At 36.2% G+C, this 26,329-nt stretch overlaps 1 protein-coding gene across 4 annotated transcripts in view; it reads left to right on the top strand.

Moving 5' to 3' along the window:
• The window catches only part of LOC129944510 (carbonic anhydrase 2), a 94,788-nt gene that overhangs the window by 7,323 nt on the left and 61,136 nt on the right, over positions 1–26,329 (top strand). The window contains exon 1 of one of the 4 annotated variants that reach the window (XM_056053986.1): positions 10,792–11,360. The exons of 2 other annotated variants lie outside the window; for them this stretch is intronic. The gene's annotated coding sequence lies outside the window, so the exon portion shown is untranslated. Of the gene's footprint in view, positions 1–10,791; positions 11,361–26,329 lie in introns of those variants that run through there. One more of the 4 variants, XM_056053985.1, reaches the window with a different exon arrangement.

Genomic DNA, 26,329 nt, shown 5'->3' with positions numbered 1-26,329 from the left:
GGATCAAAAGAGCGATGCCTTAATTGTTTTAAAAGCTAACAAAAAAATGATATTATTATTTACCATCTTAAAAACTTACTATTTTACAACTCAATTGTTTATTTTTGTTTGTTTCATACCTTTCATTGGTATTTTTGTACCTTTTTTTCCATTGAAGACAATAATTTTAAAAGAAATTTACCAAATAAACCACTAGATTCTTTTTCGCCCGCTTGCAAAGCTTTCTACTGGGAAAATAGGCATTAGATTGGAATAAAACAAGTTTCTGTTAATTGCGGTAGTTGGTACTTCCACATTGATTTTTAATCATATCGTTAATTAGTTCGTAGATGAATCATAAAGCCTTTTAATATAGCCCAACGAAATTTCGCTCTTCGCTTATTATTATTTGTCACAATACTGACGAACAATCTCATAAACTGTGGGTACCAACCATCCTCAAGTATATTGAATACAGTGGTCTACATTTTTGCGAATTTTGCAGTTGATAGTACTTACTTATGACTTGTTTGTTGCAAATTTACCGTTAACGTTTTTTTAGCAGCTCACGTGACTTTATTTTTGATTTTTTATTTTAATCGATAGTAGACGTATTTTAAGGTGTTAAGATTATTATCTCAAGTTTTTGCGTCATGAGTAGTTCAAAAAGACGTTCAGCTGACGCTTAAAAATATATCTGAACCCTTAAAACAAGACATTGAAGGACCAAGCTCATCATAAAATGATACTGTTGCTAATGCTGATTTTCAAGGTATGTCAAATAAGTCAAAATGCTTTTCCCAAAAGGAGTTAAATGATCTTGTAACAGATTTAAGTCTGTCTAACCAAGCTTCAGAACTGCTAGCATCAAGATTGAAAGAAAAAAATGTGTTTTCCTCAGATACTAAAATAACTTTTTATCGTGAGAGAGATAAAGAATTATGGTGTTATTTTTTCTGAGAAAACGATATTACCTTTTGTTCAGATATTAAAAACTTATTGTTAAAAATGGGTTTAGAAAATACGAACCAAAAGACTGGCGTTTATTCATTGACAGCTCAAAACGAAGCCTAAAATGTATTCTTTTACATAATGGAAACAAATATACTGGCGTAACTATTGCCCACTGTACCAAGTTGAAGCAAGAATATTTTAACATTTCGCTAGTCTTGAACAAATTTGTATCGATTCGGTCAACAAAGTGGTTACACTAAATTTCCCTGTTTTATATGTTTTTGGGACAGCAGAGCTAAGCAAGAGCATTGGATAAGGAGAAACTGGCCGTTGAGACAAAAAATGGACTCTGGAAAGAAAAACATAGTCCAGAATTCATTAGTAGCTCGTGACAAAATTATCCTTCCACCATTACATATAAAACTAGGTATCATGAAACAGCTTGTTAAATCATCAGATAAAAACGGGAACTGTTTTGCTTTCATCTGCCAAAAATTTCCTCGAGTCACTATAGAAATAATTAAAATCGGTATTTTCAATGGCCCCAAATCAGACAACTGACGAATGATACCCAATTTATAAATTCTATGACTGAGTTAGAACTAAAGGCTTGGGCAGTTTTAGTCTCTGTAATTCAAATTTTCTCGAAAATAAGAAATTCGGAAATTATTATGAACTCGTAGAAGACCTTCTGCAACAGTTAAAAAATATGGGGTGCAATATGAGCATAAAACTCTACTTCCTCCACAGTCACCAGGACAGGTTTCCAGAAAATTTAGGAGATATGAGCGAAGAGCAGGGAGAGCGTATGCATCAAGACTTACGCTTCATGGAAGAGCGCTACCAGGGTTTCTCTGATAAGAACATGATGTCTGACTATTGTTAGTCATTAATGCGTCACTTTACAAAGTCTACACATCACCAAAAAGTTTTAAAACGAAGCCTTTTAGAACTCAACGATTAATTCTTTCTAATGAAGTTTTTTTTTAATACCTACAAAGCTGAATCTCAGAAAATAGAATAATAATAATAAATAACATGGCTCGATTTTTTATTTTTGCCACAAAATCTGAAGAATCCGATACACGCCTTAAAATTTATAATCTTCAAGCTGCTTTTGTTGCCGTTTTTTAACCTCCCTTCACTGTTTTTCTATACAAATCTTTATATTGTATGAAAGAATTTTCTTTTTTAACTAAAATAAGACTTCGAAGTAGTGCCCGTGGTATGATGGTTAGCTCGTTAGACTGTCAGAAGTATTGGGTATAATCCCTGCCTGTCTCTTGCGAGGCATTGACAAAACCTCGAAGAGTAATTCTTGTCATGAAAACTTCTTTCTCAAATAAGCCATTCGGATTTGGAATAAAACTAGATTCATTCCATCCCTGACAACAGTACTCGCACAAGATTATAAATTTAATTTCACTGAAAACACTGGAGACTGGAAGTGTTGATTTAAACTTGAAAACGCTCATAAACAACAAGTAGGAAAAAACAAAATTGAATTTTTTTGTGAACATCTTTAAAGAATAGATAGTATCAACATATGACAGAAACACCCGCAATATTTTTGAAAAATGCACAAAGTATTTTGAAAAAATATTTGTGCGTATTTATATGTAAATCCTGCTCTTACCTCCCAAGTCGGTCGAGTAGTTACATGAATTTGTGACTCAATTCTATGAATTCTTTTGAATGTATCATGTCTTTCATTAACTTTGATAGTTTACTCAGTTCTATTGGAAAATCAAATTATAACAAATCTTGATATATGTATGTACATTCATTATGTATGCTTCTTTTTTATGTTGCATAAATATTTCTTCCGTAATAAAACAATCAATATTGTTTTTTGTTTTAAGATTGTATCGATTAATCAAAAATGCCTGCCAAATCAAGACTTATCGATGAATCAGTGTGAAATGTTGTATGGTTTTGTTTTGTTATTTATGGTAAGATAATATCGTCCTACCAACCAATAACGCCCCTCTCTGTCAGCACATGTGCAATATTTGCATTATCTCTCAGCGCGTTTTATTCACCAAGATTGATTTTGTTATAATCCTTTTTCTTCGAAAAAAAAACAAACATGCCTCCACATTTTTATAACATAATTAAGATTGCCGTAGAAACGGATGGCCTAGCCAATAATATTATTTAAAGGTAAAACATTCAATATTCAAAGCTGCAGAATAATTTTTTTCAGTATTTCTGTTGCTGAATAATCATCACGTCTACTTCAAAATTATGTACTTTTCTTTCAAGCAACTGGACATTACCCTCTTGAATCTTAAAAAGTAAATCAGTGCAGTTTATTGAACTGTTGCCTTGTGTTCAATTGTGGCCTCAAGGAATTAATTCTTTTAATTTTTGTTTTAATGAGGCTATGTCTTATAGAGGATCTCAATTTACCTCCTAAAGCATCATTTTCCAGATATTTTTCTTTTATTTATTAAATTATATTCCTAATGCTTTTGTATAAAAGAATTGGTTTTTAACGGAGATTGCTGATTTCACAATTAAAATAAAAACAAAATGCAGATATTTGTCATCTAAAGTTGATTCGTATTTAAGTCACGTCAAATGTGATAAGTATGTAGTATGCATGTTTGTATTATAATAAATAAAATGTGTGCTGAAAATTTGAACTTGCAATATGAGCATCTTAAATTATTACCACATATCAAGGTAATTCATGTATTCGTATTTTCGTAACCCCGCTTCTCCATATGAGTATCATCAAATCAACTGTTTATTCAAATTCTCTTTCCACATTTTGTTAAATTTTGTTTTGGTGTTCAAATTATTTTACACTATGGGGCAAGAATATAAGAACAAATGTTATTATATTGGCATACTTCTATAATAGTAAGTATTTAAAAATAAACTCACAAGTTAAAATGAACTATTACCTCAAAAAGTATTCATGCAATTTTGTATTGATGGTTAGGTTAGGTTGAGGGGCTGACAGTTGATGTCTTTACCGTCACACTTAGATCAATACCTATCCATTGTGATACTCGTGAGTATTGCTACTCAAGTTAATAAGAAAAACCTATGTGTTTAGTTAGTCAAGCCGTTTAGAGGCTTTGACGAAGTTCAGAATGTTCGTACCTGGCGTACTAGAGAGTTCTTCTAAATCCCCGAAGAAATAGTTGCCAAGCAGTTTCTTAATTTGATGGGAGAGTTCGGGACAGTGACACAGAAAGAGCGGAGTGTCTTTATGCACCTCCTCGTCACCGCATCCTCTGCATAGATCACTTGAACTGATTCTCATCTTTTTCATATGATAACCTAACAGATTATGTCCGGTGATTATGTTTACAAGAGATCGAAGTGATACCTTGTGCAGCTGCATAATTCTTTCCGTTCTTTGTTTGTTAAAACAGGGCCAGGTCTTTCTTGTAGTGCTGCAGGTGTCAAGAAGGTTCCACCTTTCATCGGCCTTGATAGTCATTCTTTTTGAGATTTCCACTTTTAAATAACAGGTAGGGGTGCTAACTAGCTGAGCTTGGCTTACGTCAAGCATTGACCCTAACCTTGCTAATTCATCAGCTTTCTCGCTGCCTAGTTTATCGCTGTGGCCTGGGCAGAGTCTAATGTTATGCTGTGCACCAAGAAGCTTAAGCTCTTCGCGGCAGCATGAAAGAAGCTTTGATTTTACCTCAGTTGCAGTAATCGCTTTTATTGCCGCTTGGCTATCAATGTAAAAAGTGATATCAGCTCGTGTTATCGCCATCATTGATACCTTTTTAGCAGCTGTTGTCAATGCCAGGACCTCCGCTTGGAAGACGCTACCGTAGTTTGGATGCCTAAGCGAGGCGGTTAAACTGAGAGCTTCAGAATAGAAGCCTGTCCCTACACCAGTGTCCATTTTAGAGCCATCAGGATAGATAGCTATTGTCGACTCACTGGAGTATGTTATATTATTTATCCATTCCTCTCTGCTTTTGATGGTAGCCCGGAATAGTTTATGAAAATCAAGTTCGGGTATTTTATAGTCTGTTGTAGTACTATGACCCATATGAATTATCTGGGCATGTCCCATGGAACTGTTTATCCAGACTTTAGATTGATTAAGTCTCAGGGTACTTTTGGCCGCAGATTCTTGAACAAGGAGGTCTAGGGGAATTAGATTGAGCATAACTTCCAGTCCAGCAGTTGGAGTGGATCTCATTGCTCCCGTAATGGCAGTGCAAGCAAGTCTTTGAATTTTTGTCAAAGTTATCAGGTTCGTGCTCTTTTATAAGAATAATCGTCGTTCTTATCAATAACTTCCATTGGCGTCCATTAAAAATTGGCAGTTAGGGTAATTTATTTACATGTTAACATGGTCTCATCGCCGAAGATGACTTCAATAAAAATCCTGATTATTTTGATGCAATTAAAGAACCTTACTTATTTACTTACTTACTTAAGGTGGCGCTACAGTCCGGGCGGACCTGGGCCTCAACCTCTTCTCCTCCATTCTCCATCTATACGTACGGGACCAAAAATCATCCGAAGAATTTTTCTCTCGAAGCATCCTAAGACGCTCTCGTCTTTCTTTGACAGGGTCCAGGCCTCAGCGCCTTCAATGGGGACCGAGATGATGAGTGTCTTATAGATGGTGATTTTAGATGCTCCAGAGAGTACTTTACTTCTCAATTGCCTTCTAAGTGCAAAGAAGCAGCGATTTGCAAGAGTTATTCTTCGTTTGATTTCAGCGCTGGTGGCGTTGTCTGTGTTAATAGCGGTGCCTAGGTAGACAAAGTCCTTAACTACCTCAAAATTATAGCTGTCCATGGTGACGTTTCTTTGCAAGACGTCGTTGTTCAGTGTCCTTTTTTGATGACAGCATATCCTTGGTCTTGCCCTCATTGAGCACTAAACCCATCTTCTTCGCTTCCGTCGCAATGCTCAAAAATGCTCCCCTGATATCAAGCTTTGATCTTCCAATTATGTCAATATCATCTGCGTATCCGAGTAATTGGATGGGCTTTTGGAAGATTGTGCCTCTAGTGTTGACGGTTGAGTTTTGCACAATTCCTTCCAGAACGATGTTGAAGAAGTCGCATGATAGTGCATCGCCTTGTCTAAAACCTTTTTTGACATCAAATGCATCGATGAGATCTTTTCCGACCTTGATAGAGCAGCGTGCATTCTCCATCGTCATTCTGCACAAACGGATAAGTTTTACAGGGATGCCAAAACTAGACATTGCTCTATAGAGCTCTTCCCTATAGATGCTGTCATACGCGGCTTTAAAATCGATAAAGAGATGGTGGGTATCGATTTGAAGTTCCTGGGTTTTTTCAAAGATCTGCCTTAGTGTGAATATTTGGTCGATAGTGGACTTTCCTCGTCGGAAGCCACACTGATAAGTACCAATCAGGCTGTTGATGAATGGCTTCAGACGGGCACATAATACGGCAGAGAGGATCTCATATGCAATGTTAAGGAGACTCATGCCTCTGTAGTTGGCGTAATTTAGAGGAGAGGATGAGTTGGTGCATGCTCCCTACCAAGTCATCGCTTGCTGCTTTGAATAGTTCGGCAGCGATGCCGTCAGCTCCAGCTCCATATTCTCAACATCGACTGCGCTTCTACTACGATGTTCCCCTGAGGTTTTTTACCTTTTGATAAAATTAACGAACCTCATTCCAGTTGTGACATCCCTCTATCTGATCGATCGCGCGCTTCTCATGCTCTCCGGTGTTCCTCTCTCCTCTTCTGCTCGTAGAGCTCGCGAGCAGCTCTGTTCCTTTTGTGCAGCGCCGTTTTTTATGCTTGTTGTTTGGCTGCGTGCGCTTGCCGGCATTCGTCATAAAACCAGGGTTTTCGTACCTTGCCGTACCTTGGCTACAACGAGGTAGTGGTCCGAGTCAATGTTGGCCCCTCGGAATGTTCAGATATCCTGTATACTGGAGAAGTGTCGCGCGTCGAACGCAATGTGGTCAATCTGGTTGACGGTTGATTGATCAGGAGATTTCCATGTCCCCTTGTGGATGTTGAGATGTGTGAACTGCGTACTAGCTACTAGAACGTCTCGCCCCGCAGCGAAATCAATCAGCCTGAATCCGTTGTCGGAGGTGGTGTCGTGCAGGCTGTATCTCCCGATTATTCCACCAAAGATGTCTTCTCTTCCTAGCTTGGCATTAAAATCTCCTAAGACAGGCCAGGGCACTGCTCATATGTCTTGTCCAAGAGCTCGAAGAATATGTCTTTGGTGTCTTCATCTTTCTCCTCTGTTGGGGCATGCGCGCATATGAGGCTTATGTTGGTGAATTTAGCCTTGATGCGGATTGTCGTGATACGCTCGCTCACACTGTTGAAACTCAAGACTTTTTCCCTGAGTCTAGTACCAACAACAAATCCACACCCAAATATACGCTGTCTTTGTTCTCGGTAGCATTCGCCGTAGTATACATCGCAGTCTTTTAGTTTGTGTTTGCCCGGTCCATCCCATCGTACTTCTTGGATGGCGGTAATATCTGCCTTGCATCAGTTTAGGGCTTCCGCTAATTGTTCGGCTGCACCGTGTCTGTTTAGGCCCTAACATTCCACGTACAGATTCAAAGTTCGTTGTCCTTATTTCGTTTGCGTTGGTTGTCAACAGTGAATCCGTCCGTATCTGAGGATTCACTGTGCTTCGCAACTAAAGGTATTGTTTACGTGGCCAGGAAGTCACCCCGACGGCACAACCCCCAACCTGGAGGTCCAGATCCTTAGTATAACTCCAAGGGCGTGGAACCGGATAAACCGCTCCTTACAGGCCTGGGCTCCGAATATGTCGAATAAGGCCTATAAAGTGTTCAATAAGTAGTTCAACCTTACTGGAACTGTAGACGCCACCGTTGATTCCATCTCGATAATTAGTCCGCTGCCGTCCAGATAAGGAGAGGTGCCTCAGTGGAAACACCTAATCATCGAAAATGCAACGTTGCTAATGGTTGACCGGCTTGAGTTCTTGAGTTAACTGAACTTTAAAAAAGACTAAAGGCTTTTCAGGGTCTTTTATCTTCACATCACTCAATTGCCCCAATAGCGTCACCTTTTGGGTGCTTTAGTTTTGAGAACTGCTGCTGTGAATTTTGTTCCATTATTTGAACATTCATAAATTTATACCAATGCAACTAGTCCATTATTTTGTATGATAATCAAATAATATTCATTCATCTTCAAATAATATTCATTCCTTTTCCAAATTTATCGTTCCTGATATTTTGTACATATGTAAGTACACTTGGCTAAATTTAGATAGACTAAATTTCCAGTCAACTTTTCAATGGACAGATTCAGACAACGTAAGGTAAATTTTGACCAAGACAACTATGTAGTTAGTTTTTCAAGTGTCATGAATTTAAAAGGTTAGGGCGTTCCGTATCATGTTCGCCGAACAGCCAAGAAGTTCTTGAACCATTTTATAGGTTTTTGTAACAGGACTTACTTTTTATCACTTTTGAAATAAAAAATTAAATCAAAACACAATTATTTAAATTACTGGTCCATTGAGCTTAGGAGGAAGCCTCAAGATTTATGTGGTATCACAATGGGCCATTAAACTGTCCTAAGTGTGTCCGTTTCCATCTTGGACAGCCACTATAACCTAACCTAACCTAACCAAAATAAAGTAGAGTTGCGAAAAAGTGTCTATGTTCTTGATTTATGAAAAATTAGAGGTTCTTTCCTATTACACTGCTATTATTTTGTTCGCCACTGTATGTCCTCAGTAGAGAAACGGTCCATTTCCACCTCAAATCTCCTGTCGTTGCATATTCTGAACATATGACAAGTGTTCTTAAATCGAAAATAAAGAAAAATCCGACTTACGAATAAAGTTGTTCTCAAAAAAAATAATAACACACTGAAAAGATTTTACTGGAAGCCAGATCTTTAATAAAAAAAGAGGCTGGGATGCGACCCACACTGATAAATTCCCATCCCGTCTGTCGATTTGTCTTGCTTAAAAGTTTGTCTATATGTACTCGTATCAATGTTTACCAAATTTGGGTACGATTTTTTGTAGATTTTATTTTTTATGAAAAAACGGACTGTTGGATTTTTATATAAAAATTACTAAATATCGAAAACAATATTTTCTGTGAAATAAAATTAGTTTGAAGCCAATATTTCAAATTTTTGAAAAGATATTTGAGTCGAAAATCAATTATTACCAACTTTTATACATTTGTTTTTAGGTTTTTATTTTTTGTAAAAAAAGAACTGTCAATTCGATTTTTCTCAAAATTTGTCCTAATGTTTAAAACAATATTTCTTATAAGAAAAAATTAGTAAGAAGCTATTATCTGAAATTTTTGAAAAGATATTTGGGTCGAAAATCATTTTTTACCAACTTTTTTTAATTTTTAAAAAACTGTCAATGGGATTTTTTTCAAAATTTTAGTGAATGTTGTCAACAATATTTTTTGAAAGATAAAAGTAAATTAAAGTCAATATCTCAAAGTTTTGAAAAGATATTTGAGTCGAAAATCAATTTTTACCAACTTTTATTAATTGTTTCTTAGGTTTTTAGTTTTTGTAAAAAAAAACTGTCAATTCGATTTTTCTCAACATTTTTCAGAATGTTAAAAACAATATTTCTTATTAGATAAAATAAGTTTGAAGCCAAAATTTCAAGTTTTTGAAAAGATATTTGAATCGATATTCAATTTTTACCAAATTTGAGTGATGTTAGATATTTAGGGTTAACCAAAATTCTCACTTTTTTTTTAAACTGCTCTGGTAAAAAAAAACACCCACGCAATTTTCTTGGGAGCCCTTTCTGCATCTTTCTGCCTTATTATCTGTACAACAAAATTTATTTGAAATCGATATCTCTTCTGGTTCTTGAGCTATGGAGGACGAAAAAACGTCGCGAACGTACGGACAAACGTACGTACACACGCACGCACAGACATCTTTCTAAAAATCTTTTATTTCGACTCTAGGTACCTTGAAACGTCAAGAAATATCAAAATTTTCAATTTGACAAATCAGACCCATTACAATAACTTCCTATGGGAAGTTAATAAAAAGCAACATGAAATTGGTTTCGGATTTATTACCAATTTCAACAACATTCTATCCCACTGTTTGGCGGGGCGACAGACGACATGTGAACGCTTCTCGCAGCCAGCCACAGATCACAAGGGATTCCTGTAAACATTCTCATGGAATCTATCTCGCGTGACTTAATGTTGTTTTTATTTTTTGGTTTTTTATTTATATTTTTGTGAACTCGACAACCAGTTACTTAACGCGAAAAAACAGGCTTCTGAATAGCTAAATAAAAATCAAGGTAGAATAAAGCTTTTTGCAAATGTTTCTTAGAATAAGCAATCAATAAACAGTCCGTCTGTTTAATAAGAATCAGCTGGCTCTAGACTTTGGAATTGATTCGATTCGATTCTATTCATTTATTTATTTATTTCTGTCTTTCTAAGCAAGCATGAGCTAAAGCCTGTTCAAGTGTAATAATTACTCGCGGTATTGGTGAGGGAATTAAGCGTAGGAAGTGGGGGCAAGTGTTGGGTGATATGATGACATCACACTCCTTGTCATTGATAACGTTAAAAAAAAACACACTGTGCTCTATTTTATTTGTGTAAAAACATACGTTTTTTTGTTTTTATTTTTTAACGTGTTTGGAATTCGTATCTTTTTTTTATTATTATTTAGTTGTTACGTTTTGTTGATTCGCTCGTATGTTTTTTTTAAAGAATTAGAAATGTGTTTTATTTGTGCAATTTGTGTTTTATCAAATTCTTCAAAAATTCCAAAAGAGTGTGAAAACAAAAAAACTTAAGTAGGTAATTTACCAATGACTCAAAAAATCGATCATGAATTTTTATTTCGAAACTTTTCAATATCATTTTCCTTGTGGTTAAGGAATTTACATTGATTTCGATAAACGTATAATTATTTTGTTTATAAATAATGTTTGATGTACTTTAAGTGAAAATAAATCAGTTCGACATTGAAAACACATTTAAATTTCCAATAAATCAATTCAGATAAATTTTTTTATTTGAATCAAAATGATTAAAGTTAATAAATGAAATAACGCACTTTAAATCACATTTCGCTAGGACTAAATGATTTTAAACATTTGGCTGTCTTTGGCTTTCAAAATTTCTATTAAAGAACAACAAATTATGTGTATATTGTTTTTTGTTTCTTGTTAAATTCCGAAATATTTATTTTTGTGTTCTTTTTTTCTTGTGCTTTTGTTTTTGTTTTTGTTGATCAGTAATGACCTTGTCTCTCGACTATAAAAATACTTTTAAAAAAACAGGCAAACTTCTAATTAACGTCGTCGTTCTCCGACAAAAAGATTTCAATTGTTTTTATGGACTCACGTGCCTCAATTAATGTCTCGTGGTGTCGTTGTAATAATTTTGCGACGACAACATCGTGGTTGATTTAGAGAGAACTGGAAATTACGAGTAAGTACCTGTAAAACGGCTTGAAAATAAAATTCTCTTGTTTTTATCGGTTGTTTCTTCTCCATGAGAATTCTATCTCGACTGTATACAGATTTGGAACACTATCTGAAGCGTTTTTTTGGTCGTCAGATAGAAACTATCCAAAGGCAGATACAATTTAAAAAAAAAAGAATACAAATTGATTTTGATTGAACATCATCTTGCTACATAAACTTGCTTCCCAGTTAAGGGTAAGCGATACTACGAGTATTTACATATTTAATTAAGTATACGTCGCGTGTAATACAAACAGTTATTTTATAAATAGTCAGAAACGAAGAAGGTTAACTTAAAACTCTTAAATCTGAATTGAATGGACTCGTAGTCTCATTGTAACCTGAGATGCAACTAGCGCTGTAGTGCGCCGTTTTGATACCAAAAACTGGTTTGACCTGTGATAGAAAGGGAAAGATGTATAGAGAAGCTCCATAGCGATTATGTTAGAGCCATTTTGTCGTATTGAGAAAAAAGATTAAGTCTCTAATCTTTGTCTCAGATAGCTTATCAAGTTCTTGAAAGAATGCTTTTCCAAAGTATTTCACTCTAGTGTTTGCCAAAGCAGGACATTTGCAGAGGAAATGTCTTTCTCTTTGGTCACTACAACTACAGGCAAAAGGTGTTTTAAGAGATACAAAACATCTCTGTATGAACTCCTATAGGCCAATGTCCGGTACAAACCGCAACAATCCTGGTTATGCCTTGCCTTGGCCTGCATAGAAGATCGTTTGTACGGGTTTTATTATAGGTGGGAGATATCTTCCCGTAGCATGATGGTTAGTGCGTTGGACTGTCATGCAAGAGGTCTTGGGTTCAATCCCTGACTGTGCCACCATAATTTAAAAAAATAATTTTCGCGGGTACTGCCTCTTGCGAGGAATTGATAAATCCTTCAAGAGTAATTCTTGTCATGAAAAAGTGCTTTCTCAAACTAGCCGTTCGGATTCGGCCTTAAATTGTAGGTCCCTTCCATTCCTGACAACAGTACTCGCACACAGGAATGGTTGAGAGTTGTAAGTCACTAGGCCCTGGTTCACAACGGACTGTTGCGCCACCCCATTTGATTTGATTTTGATATCTTCCTAGATATAATGCAGTTGGGTAAATTGCTCCACCTTCGGTTTGGTTTAGTTTGGCAGATAGAAAAGATTTTACCCTTCATAGCACCAAGAGGAATGTTAACCATTTCCGCAAGTGAGCTATGAAAGGCCGATCCTTGCCTGGCTAGCTCGTCAGCCCGTTCACTATACCAATATGGCCCGGAACCCAGATCAGGGTGACACCGAGGTTAATATTCAGGCTCGCAAGCTCATCGCGACATTGCTGAACCAATTTATATGAGGATATGGCTGAGTTAATGGCTTTGACAGCTGCCTGACTGTCTGTAAAGATAGCCGCATTTCGGTTTTGGTTTGGGTTTTGTTTAAGTATCTTACATGCCTCCCTTATTGCCAGCAGTTCAGCCTGAAAAACGCTAGCAAATTCAGGAAGCCTAAAGGATTTGCTACATTTAGGGACTCAGAAAAGATCCCAGAACCAACTCCGCACTCCATCTTTGAGCCGTCAGTAAAGATGGTTGTGTCGAAACCTATCGACACGATGTCATCCTCCCAATCTTCTCTAGATGGGAAAATAACCTTAAAACCCTTACTAAGGCTCAAAGTAGGAGTGCAGTAGTCAGTGTCTACCGAGATAATATCTGAGGGAATCAATTTCGTTGTGTTGCTGTGACCATAAGGTTTTGACAACCAGCTGTTTGATTCCTTCAGCCTAATAGCGCTGCAGGAAATTATGTATTTAATAAAAAGGTCGATTGGTAGAAGATCCAAAATAACGTTTAAGGCGTCCGTTGGGCAAGTACGCATGGCCCCTGTGGTGTCCACGCAAGCTGTTTTCTGAACCTTCTTTAGCTTATCAATATTATAGGCTTTGCTAAGAGCAGGCCACCACACAATCGACCCATCGACTGAAGTCCCCACTTTTTGCCGAAAGTTTTGCTGCAGGCACAGAAGGCAACACAGGCCTTCTTAACCCGTACTTCAAAATTTAGTTTCCAGTTTAGTTTAGAGACGAGAATAACTCCCAAATATTTTGCACTGGAAGACAATGATACGATTTGAGTCGAGGTAGCGTGAAGGGCGGTACTTTAGTTTTGGTGGTAAAGAGCAACAGTTCAATTTTACTTCGGTTAACTCCTAGTCCACAACTCGTGGCCCAGCTGCTATTTTTCTTCAAAGCTGACTCCTTGATTTCACTAATCACAGAGGTGTACTCTCCTGTCACCAATAGCACCAAATCGTCCGCATAGGCTACCCCTTCACTCCACATCTCTCTAATTTAACGAGAATTGTATCCATGACCAGAAGACATAGAAGAGGCGAAAGGACACCACCCTGAGGTGTTCCCCTACTCACGTGTTTTGTTGCGATTGTATTGCCTAGAATGGCTCGAATCTTCTAATTAGGATTTCTCTAATATGGTAATCAAGAATGCTCTTCACGGTTTTAAGCACAAAAGATGTTAAGCTTATTGGCCTGAAATCCTTCGCGGATTCGTGACCCCGCCTACCCACTTTCGGCATAAAAACTACTTTGACATGTTTGAGAAGGAGGCATCCCTTGAAAATTTGTTTCAGCCATGGAGCTGCCACATCGTGCAACTTTTGAGGCATAACTGGCAGTATGCCATCCATGCCTAGGGATTTATATGGAGGAAAAGAATTGATGGCCCACAAAATATTTTCTGTGGTTATAACGGAATTGACTTGCTCCACATGAGCTACGTTTAGCTCTGTGGTTTCAAGCGATTCAGGATTATCACTCTCGCAACCCGGAAAGTGCGTCTACATCAGTAGCTCAAGAGATTCGGCTGGAGAGGCTGTCCAGGTTCCATCAGGCTTTTTAAGAAATGAAGGATTACAATGTTCCTTCGATAAAACTTTGCTGAGCTTTGCGGAGTCCTTTATGTCTTCGATTGATTTACAGTATTCTCTCCAGCCTTGTCTTTTGGCTGATGACAGGGCGTGCTTGTTAATTTTAAGAGAGGCTTTATACGGTTGGTAAAACTTATGTTTGTGGCAGATATTGAAAATTGTCCTCGTCATTTTACTAAGACTTGACAGTTCTTCATTCTACCAAGAAGGAAGGGGTTTACGGCTATATTTAACTGGGCAAGAGGCTCTAAAAGCTTTACTTATAGAAGTTTCAAAGGTTTTCACCTTTGATTCAAGGTCTCCTATCGATTCAGTGAGATTCGGTTAGTTGCTTAGTTTGGAATTAGCAATTTGACTGAATTTCGTCCAGTCAGTTCTTTTGGGATTTCTATAAGGTGGATGGTTTTTCGACTCGAAATTAATTTGAAAAAGAATCCACTTCTGATCCGAAAACGAATTCAAAAAGAAAACTCTCCAATTCTCCACTAATAAATAAAAGTTGTTTACTAAAGTAACATCAAGCACATCCTCCCATCCATCATAATTGTCCGAGCTCGGAAAGACAAAAGTGGGAGTATTGCCTCTGTTACAAATGGTCATTTTTTCAATAATAAAATTAAAAAGTGACTCACCTCGTTCGTTGATCTCAGAACTTCCCCAAAGGGTATGCCGAGCATTTGCGTCGCCTCCGATCAGAAGGTTTGCCTTTTTGATGTTAGCTTCTGTTATGATTTTGCACACCTCTTTCGGTGATGGTGCATTATGGGCAGAGTAAAAAGAGGCCAACTGTAAACCCTGTGTATTCTTATCTTCAAATCTGACAACTGTCAGATCGGGAGTGCTAAAATTGGGACATAAAAAACCTTTTAAATGTTTATTAGCTAAAATACAAGTTCTGGGTTTACCTTGGTCTTTATCTGCGGTTTTATAAAAGAGGTCGTATTGGTTGTCTTGGAGGCTTTGTACCTTGAGGCCGTTTATCCACGGGTCTTGGATAACGCCAATGTAAAAGTTTCCTCCCTAAGGAAAACTCTCAGATTATCTGAAGCACATTTAGAGTGCTCAGACTAATCTGGATGACCTTCAGCGCGTTTTTAATTATTTTTAGCTGCAGAGCTGGGGCCCGGCCATTCGCTTGGGACCTCGACTCTGCTAACAACATCGTCAACCTCGACGTTGTCATCAGCTTTGTCGGTGTCTGTTCCCCGACTCTGCAGAATTTTGTACCCGGCCTTTTCGAGAGCCCCTAGACTTGTATGCATTGTTAGTTAAAGAAGTCTTTAACATAATTTTAGTTTGAGAATTGACAAACTGTTTTTGTCCTTAATTGAAATCTCACCTCATAATCTTTCTATTGGATCACAATTTTTAAAAAATACCTCTTTGAAAATGCAACAAAATACATAAAGCACTGTTTTTAAGGTTAGGTTAGAAAACAACCTTAATCTTAAAAAAAATATTGAACGCTGTTTTCACAAAGTAGAAATCTTCTAGATACGGTTTAATTACGACTGTTGTTGTTTGGTCTCTGGTGTGTTGTGATGGACGCATGTTTCGTCCACGGTTACAAAACGGTGCAAAAACTCCTCCATATTGCGATTAAACAACGCCAAACCTTCCTGTGTAGTTGTTAAACGATTGCGTTTGTGGTCGACTGTGAGCAAACGCGGCACCCATCCAGCGGAAAGCTTTCTCATGCCCAAGTGATCATTCAAAATTGAAACCACTGAGCCATGCGTGGCTTCCAAAATCTCTCGCACTTTCAATCTTCGGTCGGCCAACACCATATCGTGAATTTTTTCGATTGTTTCGGGTGTAGAGACCTCAACTGGGCGTCCAGGACGTTCGGCACTTGTACGGCCACAACAAAATTCAGTAAACCACTTTTTTACCATTGAAATCGATGGTGCAGAGTCCCCATAGTATTTATCAAGCTTAGTCTTGGTCTCGGTAATGGTTTTTACTTGCGACATATAGGAACTATATGGCAAGTTTTGCATTCGTGCAAAATTTCGAACTCGAGATTTTAATCAAATATGATATTACGATGGTAGACAAGTCGAAAAAAGTGGGTCCCTCGATTCCGTCCGGTCGGTTTTGTCTGTCTGTCCACGCTCCTACAGCCTAAACCATTGGGTCGATTGAGTTCAAACTTGGAAGTTAAGGTTTTGAGCAGATTCGCTTTAGGCGTTTTTTTCATTTTGTTTTTAAGATCAAAACTAACAGTGGCCACCATACAATTTTTTTGGTCAAAAAACGAAAATTCGAATTTTCTCAAAAACAAACCGATAGATTTTCTTTAAATTTTCTCTAAAATTTTATTTCTTAGTTTGGCTTCTTTTAATAAGAAAAACAAATTTTTGTATTGCTCAGGAAAAGTACCGCTCATAGAACCGTTATTTTGTTTTTTAATTTTCTCAGCAACTTATAAACCGATTTTAATAATTTTTTTTCTGAATAAGCTCTTATATTGTCTTAACAATATTTGATTATCAAAAGTGCAATTTTTTATTGTTTGGATTTTTAAAAAAATACTGAATTTTATTTTTTCAAAATTCTATATCTCAAAAACGGGTCAACATTTTTTTACGAAATTCAAACGTATAGCGTATACTAACTATCTCTAAACAACTGCGTACCAAAAATATTTTTAGAACAAAATTGGAAAATTTTATATATAAAAAATTAATTTAAAAAAAAACCGCTCTAACGATTTTCAAAATAAAAATTTGAAAAATCAACGGTTTTTTTATTTATAAAATGGCATTTAAATTTTTGAAGACAAACTTATTTTTCAGGTAAAATTTTGAATCTTAAAATATTATTTTTTAAATTATTTTTAATGTGCATGAGCCCGAAAGAGCGCATTATTTTGACAAAATTGTAATTACATTCCTATCTTTCATCCAAATTAATGCATTTGGTACACATTTATATGATACGAGTATATTTAATCAACAATCTATTTTAAAGAGTCTATCAAGAAGTATTATCTTGGTAACTTTGTATATGTAATTTTAAAATATTATTCTTTACGAATAAGGTTGTCTCACACATGAATAAAAAATATAAAAAAATAAATACTTAGTACCTACAAGTTAAAGAAACTGGCCAGAGAGAGTATACATTACATATGTATTTTCTATTAGAATCACTTTTTCAACGCATACACATTGTACCTATTTATAAAGGTATTACGTACAACTTCTACAACTACTGCTTACGTGTCACTTCATAACTAAAATCCAAAACGCTCAAAAGCCTGACCTTAAACAACACATGAATAGCAATTTCTTGTACCTGTACGTATGCTTGTTATTTTTTTAAACTTTAAAAAAATAAATAAACTGAACGTAAAAACTCCATGTTAGCGCTGAAAACTTATAGTAAAGAAGGAATATAGTATGTACCTTTTAGCTACCAATAACATTCCTTCATTATCATCATAAACATGTCCTTATCTATCTATCTGCATAAAGCTAAGCTCGCCAATGAACTATTCTTTAGTCGTTTTAGACATCTACCTGCTATCTCGCTACACAACCAATAGGCGATCGCTTTACAATTTAAACATTCATGGTCATGCCTCTTTCTTATCTTATTTATTTTCCATCCTGGTTCTTCTAATATGAAATTACAATAAAGCTATCCAAAGGAAAAAAGCTTTTAAGGAACAAGTTGAATCTATATGGAGAACGCATAGTAGCTTTATAGAAACCATTTTTCATATACAAAGATCGTACCCAAGTAAAAGCAGACTTATGAATTAAAATTAAATAAAAACAAATATCGGTAAAAGATCCTAAACAGCTGACGTAAGCATGCAAAAGTTTGTTTCATCCCTTTTTTAGATACAATATTAAGCCATTTTGTTTTTTATATAAAATATAATGAAGAAAATTGTGTAGACTTTTTGGGTCGAAAATTAATTATCTCCCTTTTTCTGCTGTCTGCTTATGTGAATGGAAATAATATTTTTCTCTCGCTCCCGCTGAATTTCTCCACTTTCGATACTAACGCCACGCCAACGATTCTGCATCTGGTCGCCCTAAAAGTTTCTGCTCATGAGAATACTATGGTTTTCATTATGTACAATTGTACATATTGGTATTTATATCTTTGAAGACAAAGTTATTTTACATGTATATTTTTAAATCTTATATAAGTACTTTTTTAAACATACTCTTAGCCTACAGGAGCAAGTTCGTGCGACCCAGTCGTGCATTTTATTTTTCCTGCCTGCCTGTTGGCAGGAGCAGTGTTGCTGTTTCAGTAAACAGGTTAGAAATTCAAAAGTCACGGACTTATTGACCCGACCTCGTAGTTAATGACTTATAACCATGGGTCTTCATTCGAATTAACCTAAAGTATTAAGACATATTGAATGTAATTCCTTTAAATTTTTGAGTAGTTTCTTTTAAAGTTAATTTTTAGTGCTGATACTGAATCCCAACTTCGTTCAAACTCAGAAATACCGGTTTTCAAAATTATTTTTATATTTTTTTTCCAATATAATCCAAGAACTCAAGACTACGAATTTTTAAGCATAACACAAACTTGCTTTTATAGGGTTTTTAAATTGGCGCGTATAGACTTTGGCGCACGTGGTGGCCAATTTATTTTGGTGACATCTATCAAATCGTTTGTTGTTGTTGTGTCAGTTGATCACATCACGTTGAAATGAAAAACCTTTATTATCAAAATGAGTTTTCGTTAACGCAAACGTTACGCGCATGGCACCCTTTATACGACAGACGTGGTAGCCCATCAGAATCGACTCTTCAACACTTGGTGGCCAAATTTTAGACGACCGATTTAGTAAACCATCAGCCAACACCCTTACGTTCAAGGAACTCAAGAACATCGCCGCGGTCCGTGAAAGTGTACAGAAGAACCCGAAGCAGTCTATTCCTCGCTGTGCACAAGAATTCGGCCTTTAGCAGACTTCAACTTGGCGGGACTTGGGCCTACAATTGGTCAAGATCCAATTGACCCAGGCGCTTAAAGTTGATTTATTATTAAGAAATGTCAAATAAAATGCAGAAAAAATCTTGACGTTTTGTTGTGGTTCACTTTCAACATAGGCCCTTAAAATTTAACCACACTTAATTTTTGACTGTTTATATTATTTTTTTGAATTATATTTTTTTTAAACTAACGGCTGTGCTGCGTTTTTGTGATAATGTCGTCTTTTTAAGGGTCCACATTGAAAAATTTGAATTATGTAAAATAGTACATATTCAAAATTTTAAGAAAATATCCCTGACTGCTGTTAGAACTTTAAAAAACGACTTCTCTCGGTGAAGACTTAAAGATTAGATTTCTGTCGAAAAATCACTTTATTTTCTTTGATATAAAAAAAGCTTTCAGCAGTAGTTACCTTCTAATTTTAAAATATATACGGAAAATGTTCACAGATTTTGAAAAGGCTGTTTTAAAAAAAAAAAAACGGTTAACTTTTGACACAGACCGTAAACAGTGAAAATGTTTGTAACTCACCTACAAATGCAGGGACTGTGGTAAAATTTTATAGTTTGAGAAACCGTCAAAAACAAAAATTTGATTCTTTCGAAAATTCTGACTAGATTTTGCGCATAATACTTAAATTTTTTAAATCGAAATCTCGAAGATTTTTCCAGCCATACAATTTTGAAACACAAATTTTGAGGGGCCTAAGGACTATTCTAAGATTTTTCGATTGTTATTAATAGTGAATTGAATATTCGACTCGATAGAGAACGTTTGGAAGATTAGAAAGGTTGACATTGAAGTTCTAATAAAATTTGGACAGAGTCAATCCATAGTGTAGGCCATAGCCTTGATTTTTTTTGTATGTCGACAGTTGAGCTTGCATCATTTATTTTTATCTCTCAATGCCAAGACTTATTGTTATCTAAAATAACAATTATCTAAAAAGAGTTTCTTAGAAAGATAGCCTGAATTTCAAGTGTGTAGCATGTGTTTGTTATGTATGTTAGGCAGGGTCTATAAAAAGTCGGTATTGAGGTCATCAACCCGCATCGCTAAACTTAATTTTTTATTTTTACGGAAAGTTTGCGATTTTTCAATTTTTTTTTTTTTTGTTCGTGTGTTTTATTGTTTTATTATTTTCATAACGATGTTCTTGTTCGCATCTTCGTAGAATTCTGATCTCCAAAACCTGTATAAGTGTTTAATGGGCGATAAGTGTCCCACATAGATAAACTTTAATTGCTATGAAAAGTAGATTTTTATAATCAATTGCATCTTCCGTGTCATAAAATTGTATAATAACTTTAAGTCTATTGATATTGAAATATCTATAAGTCTTAACTACCATATTGCGTTTATACTTTACCTACTTCTAATAATTTTTAAATTCCTTGCCTTTTGTTTTTACATTGAAAAGAGATCCCCGTTTGCAATGTCATTCAATAAAATGTTCATTAAACTCAATCACTTAATAATCTGGTAGTGCACGTCGAGCGACGACCAAGACGACCACGACGCCTCCGACGACCGGAGCCTAAGCCACACCTCAGTCAGTGTTGGTTTATTGATAGATTAAAAATAAGTTTGTTTTCAATGCAAAGTTAGCGGTGTTTTTTTTTTTAATGTCATTTTATTTGTATAGGTACTCTCTATATAGACCGTCGTCTGCCTGAGTGATGCGTCCTTATTACTGTGCGATGGCACGTTTTGTCATTTTTCCACCTTGAAAAGTGCGGCCGCTTTAACGCTATTGTTTAATGCACCTTTTTGTTTATAATTATTTGAAAAAAAAATATTAAACAAAATATAATTGTTTACTCAATTTGGATTCTTCTTCTATAAATTCATTAAATATTTTCAATGTTTACCTAAATATGATGATAAAAAACAATACAAAAAGACAGGCGGTAGCAGACATTCCCTTAACGAGTATATTATCATTTTAATTGGTTTTATTTTAAGAAATCAAACAAAACAAAAATTAACAATCAAACATTTGATTTAAAAATATTTACAGCTGTGGACAACTAATTAGAAACACAAATTAAATATATTTTTGTTTTTAAAATATATTTTTTAAACTTAAAACAATGTTTCCCAAACATAACATTTATTTCATATGGCAGTTTCTGCGAAACACAGCGTTTATTGGTGGACAACTAATTAGAAACAAAGAGAAAAATCATATCTTATTATAAAATGTATAACTTTATAATATCATTTACTTTATATTTATCTTTAATACTTTGTTGCGAAACCTTTTTGCTTCAAAACTTCCCGACATCTTCGTTCCATTGATGAAATAAGCCGCCTGCACTGCTCTACGGGTATAGCCTTCCAAGCAGCTTATTATTATCTTTAATACCTTCGAAAGAACATCATTGTTGGAGGTATTTTTGAGAACAACAGCTCTTTTAACATCTGCCCCAAGATGCTCTATGGGATGTAGGTCTGCACTTGATGAAAGCCATTCCAGAACTGTTATCGATTGGTCCCTAAAGAACTGTTTCGTAATTCCAGCAGTGTGCTTGGGGTCGTTGTCTTGTTGAAACTTCCATATCACTGGCATGTTTTCATCGGCTCAATCCACTAATCGTTCCTTAAGAATATTAATGTATTTAACGGCTGTCAGCGTTCCATAGATTCGATGGATTGGGCCAACTCCACACCACGAGAAACAACTCAAAACGTTAAGCGAGCCGCCTCCATGCTTAATTATTGGAAAAACGTATTTTGACCTTCGACCATAACGTGCACCATCTTGGCCGATTCTATTTATTTTAGTTTCGTCACTCCACACTATGTACTTCCATTCGTTTGTTGTCCAGTGATCTTGAGAATTCTATTCTAAGTCTACGTTACTAATGGTTTCTTCCGAGAAACACGACAATGCAACTCAACTTCCACTAACCTTCTTCTGATTGTGTGTGGCCCTATCGGGACATCGAATGCAACCGAGACTTGGCGTTGTATCTCTGTGGAGCTTATTTTTGGGTAATTTTTGGCCAGCGTACTAATTGCTCGATCTATTTGGCAGCTTGTCTTACGGGCCCGTTTTTTACGAGGTACATTTTCAGTAGTCCCGAAGTTTTGAAAATTCTTAATTGCATTGAAAACTTTTTTTACAGAACAGTTCATTTGAGATGCAATTGCTCTATAAGACATTTTAAGCTTCCAAAGCTCAAGAATCGCATTCCTTGTAGGACGATCACAACTCTTTAATTTTCCCATTGCAATTACCTCCAAGATTTAAAAATTATTCTTTAAAAACGTTTGCAGACAATTCCGAATTTTCTACTTACCAATGCAAATCAGTTGAAACGAACACTTTTTACACTCTACCTTGATTTTATGGTGTACTTTGCAAAGACTTATGCACAAATGATGCTTTTTCATTACACCGTTTTGGATATAGCTATTCTAGTCACACTTAATAAAGTGAATGTGGAAATGAGAAGCAAATAATGTTTCTAATTAGTTGTCCACAGCTGTATAACCAGTTAAAAAGTTAAAAGCGACTGATATTTTGACGTAAACTTAATAAGGAAGTTATGTATGAATAAGTTATTGTTTTTTTTTATTGATTCTAAAATAAAACATATGGTACAGGTATGTATTTGGTTAAGGTGCCAATTGTTGTTATCACTAGCATTTTGGGGAATAGTAGGAATCTATGGGTTGAATACTACAAAAAGTGTGTAATGGTTTTATGATTTTATTAATCTGAAAACTAAACAATAACTTTTCAAATATCTGAATTTTTTAAAGCCTCTGATTGGCCAGCAGTCATAAAAAAGAAAAATGATTCTTAGTGACATTTAATTTATTTTTTGTCAATTTGTATCTAAATTCTGAATATTATTCACATCTAGGGTAGGTTAGATTAGGTTAAAGTGGCTGTTGGTTGGGAAGTCCAACACACTTAGACCAAAATAGGGTCCGTTGTGATACCACATGGATCAGTTGATCAGCTTAACTCGTCGAACCAATTGGAGCTCCGAATGAAGCGTAGGAGACAAATAATGTCAGAATTTTTAAGATTGCTTGTATCGTTGAAGTAGTAGTCTCCAAGGTGGATTCTACGTCTTTGTGATAAGACAGGGCATACGCACAGAAGATGAGAGATTGTCTCCTCCTCCTCCTCGTTCATAAAACTCCTACAAGAATCATTTGCAGGGGATCCAAGTCGAACAGCATGCATTCCTATTAAGCAGTGCCCTGTCAGGACACCTACCTCTGCTAGCATTGTGAGCCAGCAGAGGTAAAGTTGTTCAGCTTTTTTCAAATTCGTCAGCTTTGCAATTTCCTGGAATTTCTCTATGGCCCGGCACCCAGAAAAGGTGAATGTTGAACTGTGAAGCCATCTCCGTAAGAGATGATCGACAATTTAGGACTGTTAGTGAGTTAGTGGAGACAGAGTCTGGGGCTTTAACGCAGCTTGGCTATCCGAGAAGATGTGTATATCATTAGTTTATATAACGTTTTCTCTAAGCCAGTATAGGACTTCTTATATAGCCAGGATTTCAGCTTGGAACACAATACAATGATCGGGTAGACGAAAGGAGAGACTTAAGTTTAGTCTATCTGAGTATAGGCCTCCATCAACCCCATCCTTCGTTTTTGATCCGTCTGTATAAAAGTTTATAGGATCATCGTTCAAAAATGATGTATTCCCCAAAGAAGACCTGGGAGGTATGATCACTTTGAAGCTAAAGTTATTAAACTGAGGATGGGGTATGGTGCAGTCAATATTACTGTTTATAGTTCTGAACGAGTTCAAAATAGTGGTGTGGCCAATTCAATTATTGATCCACAGAGAGGAGGCTTGAAGCCGTATGGCTGAATTAGCGGCCGTTTGCTTGCTGAAAACGTCCATCGGTATTAGATGGAACAGAACATAAAGTGAATCGGAGGGGGTAGAGCGAAGTGCTCCACCCATACACAGGCAGAGTGTTCGTTGGACTTTGCTGAGTTTATTGCGATTTGTCGCTATATCTAGCGCCGTCCACCATACCGTTACTCCATAAGTAAGGATTGGCCTTATGACCGAGCCAGCGTCTCTATTCAATATTGGGTTTCCAACTTAATTTCTTATCCAAAATGAGACCCAAGTATTTTGCTTGTTCAGAGAATTTAAGTGGTACACCGTTTTTGAGGTTAGAGTCAATGAGTGGGACTTGTATTTGATTGTGAAGAGGACAAGGTCGGTTAACGCCTAGTCCACATCGATTTGCCCATCTGGTGAGCTTATTTGAAGCGTTTTGTAAGAGTTCTTTTAGTATATTGGGATGTTTACCCTTTACTGTAATAGCAACATCGTCCGCGTAAGCAAACACTCTGTATCCCTCTCTTTCTAGAGTAATTAGTAATTCATTTATTACAAAGTTCCAGAGTAGAGGGGATAGGACATCACCTTGTGGCGTACCTCTGCTGACACCCCTTTGTGCAGTAAAATCACCCAGTTTTGAATTGATAATCCTGCTTATCAGCATCTGATTAATCAATTCGCTGATCGACTTATCTACCTTCAGAGATGTCAATACACGTGCAATTGCAGATGTGTCGACATTGTTAAATGCACCTTCTATATCTAAGAAGGCAACTAAGGTGTACTCTTTATGATGGAGGGAATATTAGATTGTTCGTACTATACTGTGTAGAGCCATTTCAACTGATTTCCTTTTGATGTAAGCGTGTTGAGCCTTTGAAAGGAGGGACTTATCAATACTTGCCCTTAAGTGCATATCGATCAAACGTTCAAAAGTTTTGAGAAGCAATGATGATAAGCTTATAGGTCTTAGGTGTTTAGGGTTAACAGCTTTTGGAATAAAAACGACTTTAACTTGTCTCCAAGACATCAGGATGTATGCCAGTTTAAGGTATCCCTTGAAGAGGTTTTTTATGATGGGTATTAGAAAACTTGCAGTTTCTTGCAGTTCAGCTGAAATTATACCATCCGGACCTAGTGACTAGACCTTGTGGGGGATATAATGTATTGTCACAACTATTTAGTACAGTGTTATTAATAATATTAGAGCTACCAGGAAAGTGAACGTCTAGTAGCAAGTTGAGCGATTCTTCGTTTGAATTGGTGCAGAGGCCAGAGGCGTTTTTCAGACAGCTTGGCATGATTGGATTTTTGGAGAGGATTTTGCACAACCTGGATGCTTCAGAGCATTCTTCCACGTTGCTACAGGAGTAACTCCAGGACGATCGTTTGGTTTTTCTCAGTTCTTTTTTATATATCTTCAGTGATTCTTTATATGAATCCCAGTCAGACTTGTCTCTAGAAGCTTCGCTCTGTTAAAGAGTTTTCTGCATTCTTTTCAAAGTGGATCTAGCCCTTAGTTCCATCAGTGTGGTTTCTTTTTACCTCTTACTTGTATAAGAGGACATGCAGTATCTAGAGATATATTTCGGCTTATGTTAGATTATTGACTTTGTCGTCAAGATCTTCAGTGTTGGAGGGGGTATTAAAGAGTTCAGGTTTTAATAAACTATTTAAAGTTCTCTTGTATTTTGGCAAATTTGTGCATCGCCCCATATTTTTGGTAGACCCTAAGCGGTATTTCATCAAACCCGAACCTGATCACACCTTTCGATTGCGCCAGAGGAGAAAGGGACTCTGCATTGATGATAACAATTGCACCCTTGTAGGAATATATTGTAGCTAAATCGGTTTTAAATCTTTATTTAACTCCTATGTTAGATCAAACTTAGAATACTGTTGTGTGATTTGGAATCCTTACTACAATATTTATTCAAATAGAATTGAAATGATCCTACAAAAATTTACAAGGTTTATAATTCAGAAATTATGTTGGAAAATCGAAATCCCGTCGTACTCGGGATGGACACATGAAAGCTTTTACCGAATACCATTTTTGGGGTGGTATAGTCTAAGCGATCTGGGATAGATCTGAAATTGTCTAGAATAGTAGTATGTCCAGTATTGGTACTGTTCCATTGAGAGGTGGCTCTAAGCCTCACACATGTCAAGAGGCGTTAGGTTTAAAAGCATTTCCAGTGC

The sequence above is a fragment of the Eupeodes corollae genome, chromosome 2 (genome assembly GCF_945859685.1).
Source record: "Eupeodes corollae chromosome 2, idEupCoro1.1, whole genome shotgun sequence".
Lineage (NCBI taxonomy): Eukaryota > Metazoa > Arthropoda > Insecta > Diptera > Syrphidae > Eupeodes > Eupeodes corollae.
The sequence above is the reverse complement of the archived record's forward strand: the minus strand, read 5'-3'. Positions and strand labels throughout refer to the sequence as shown.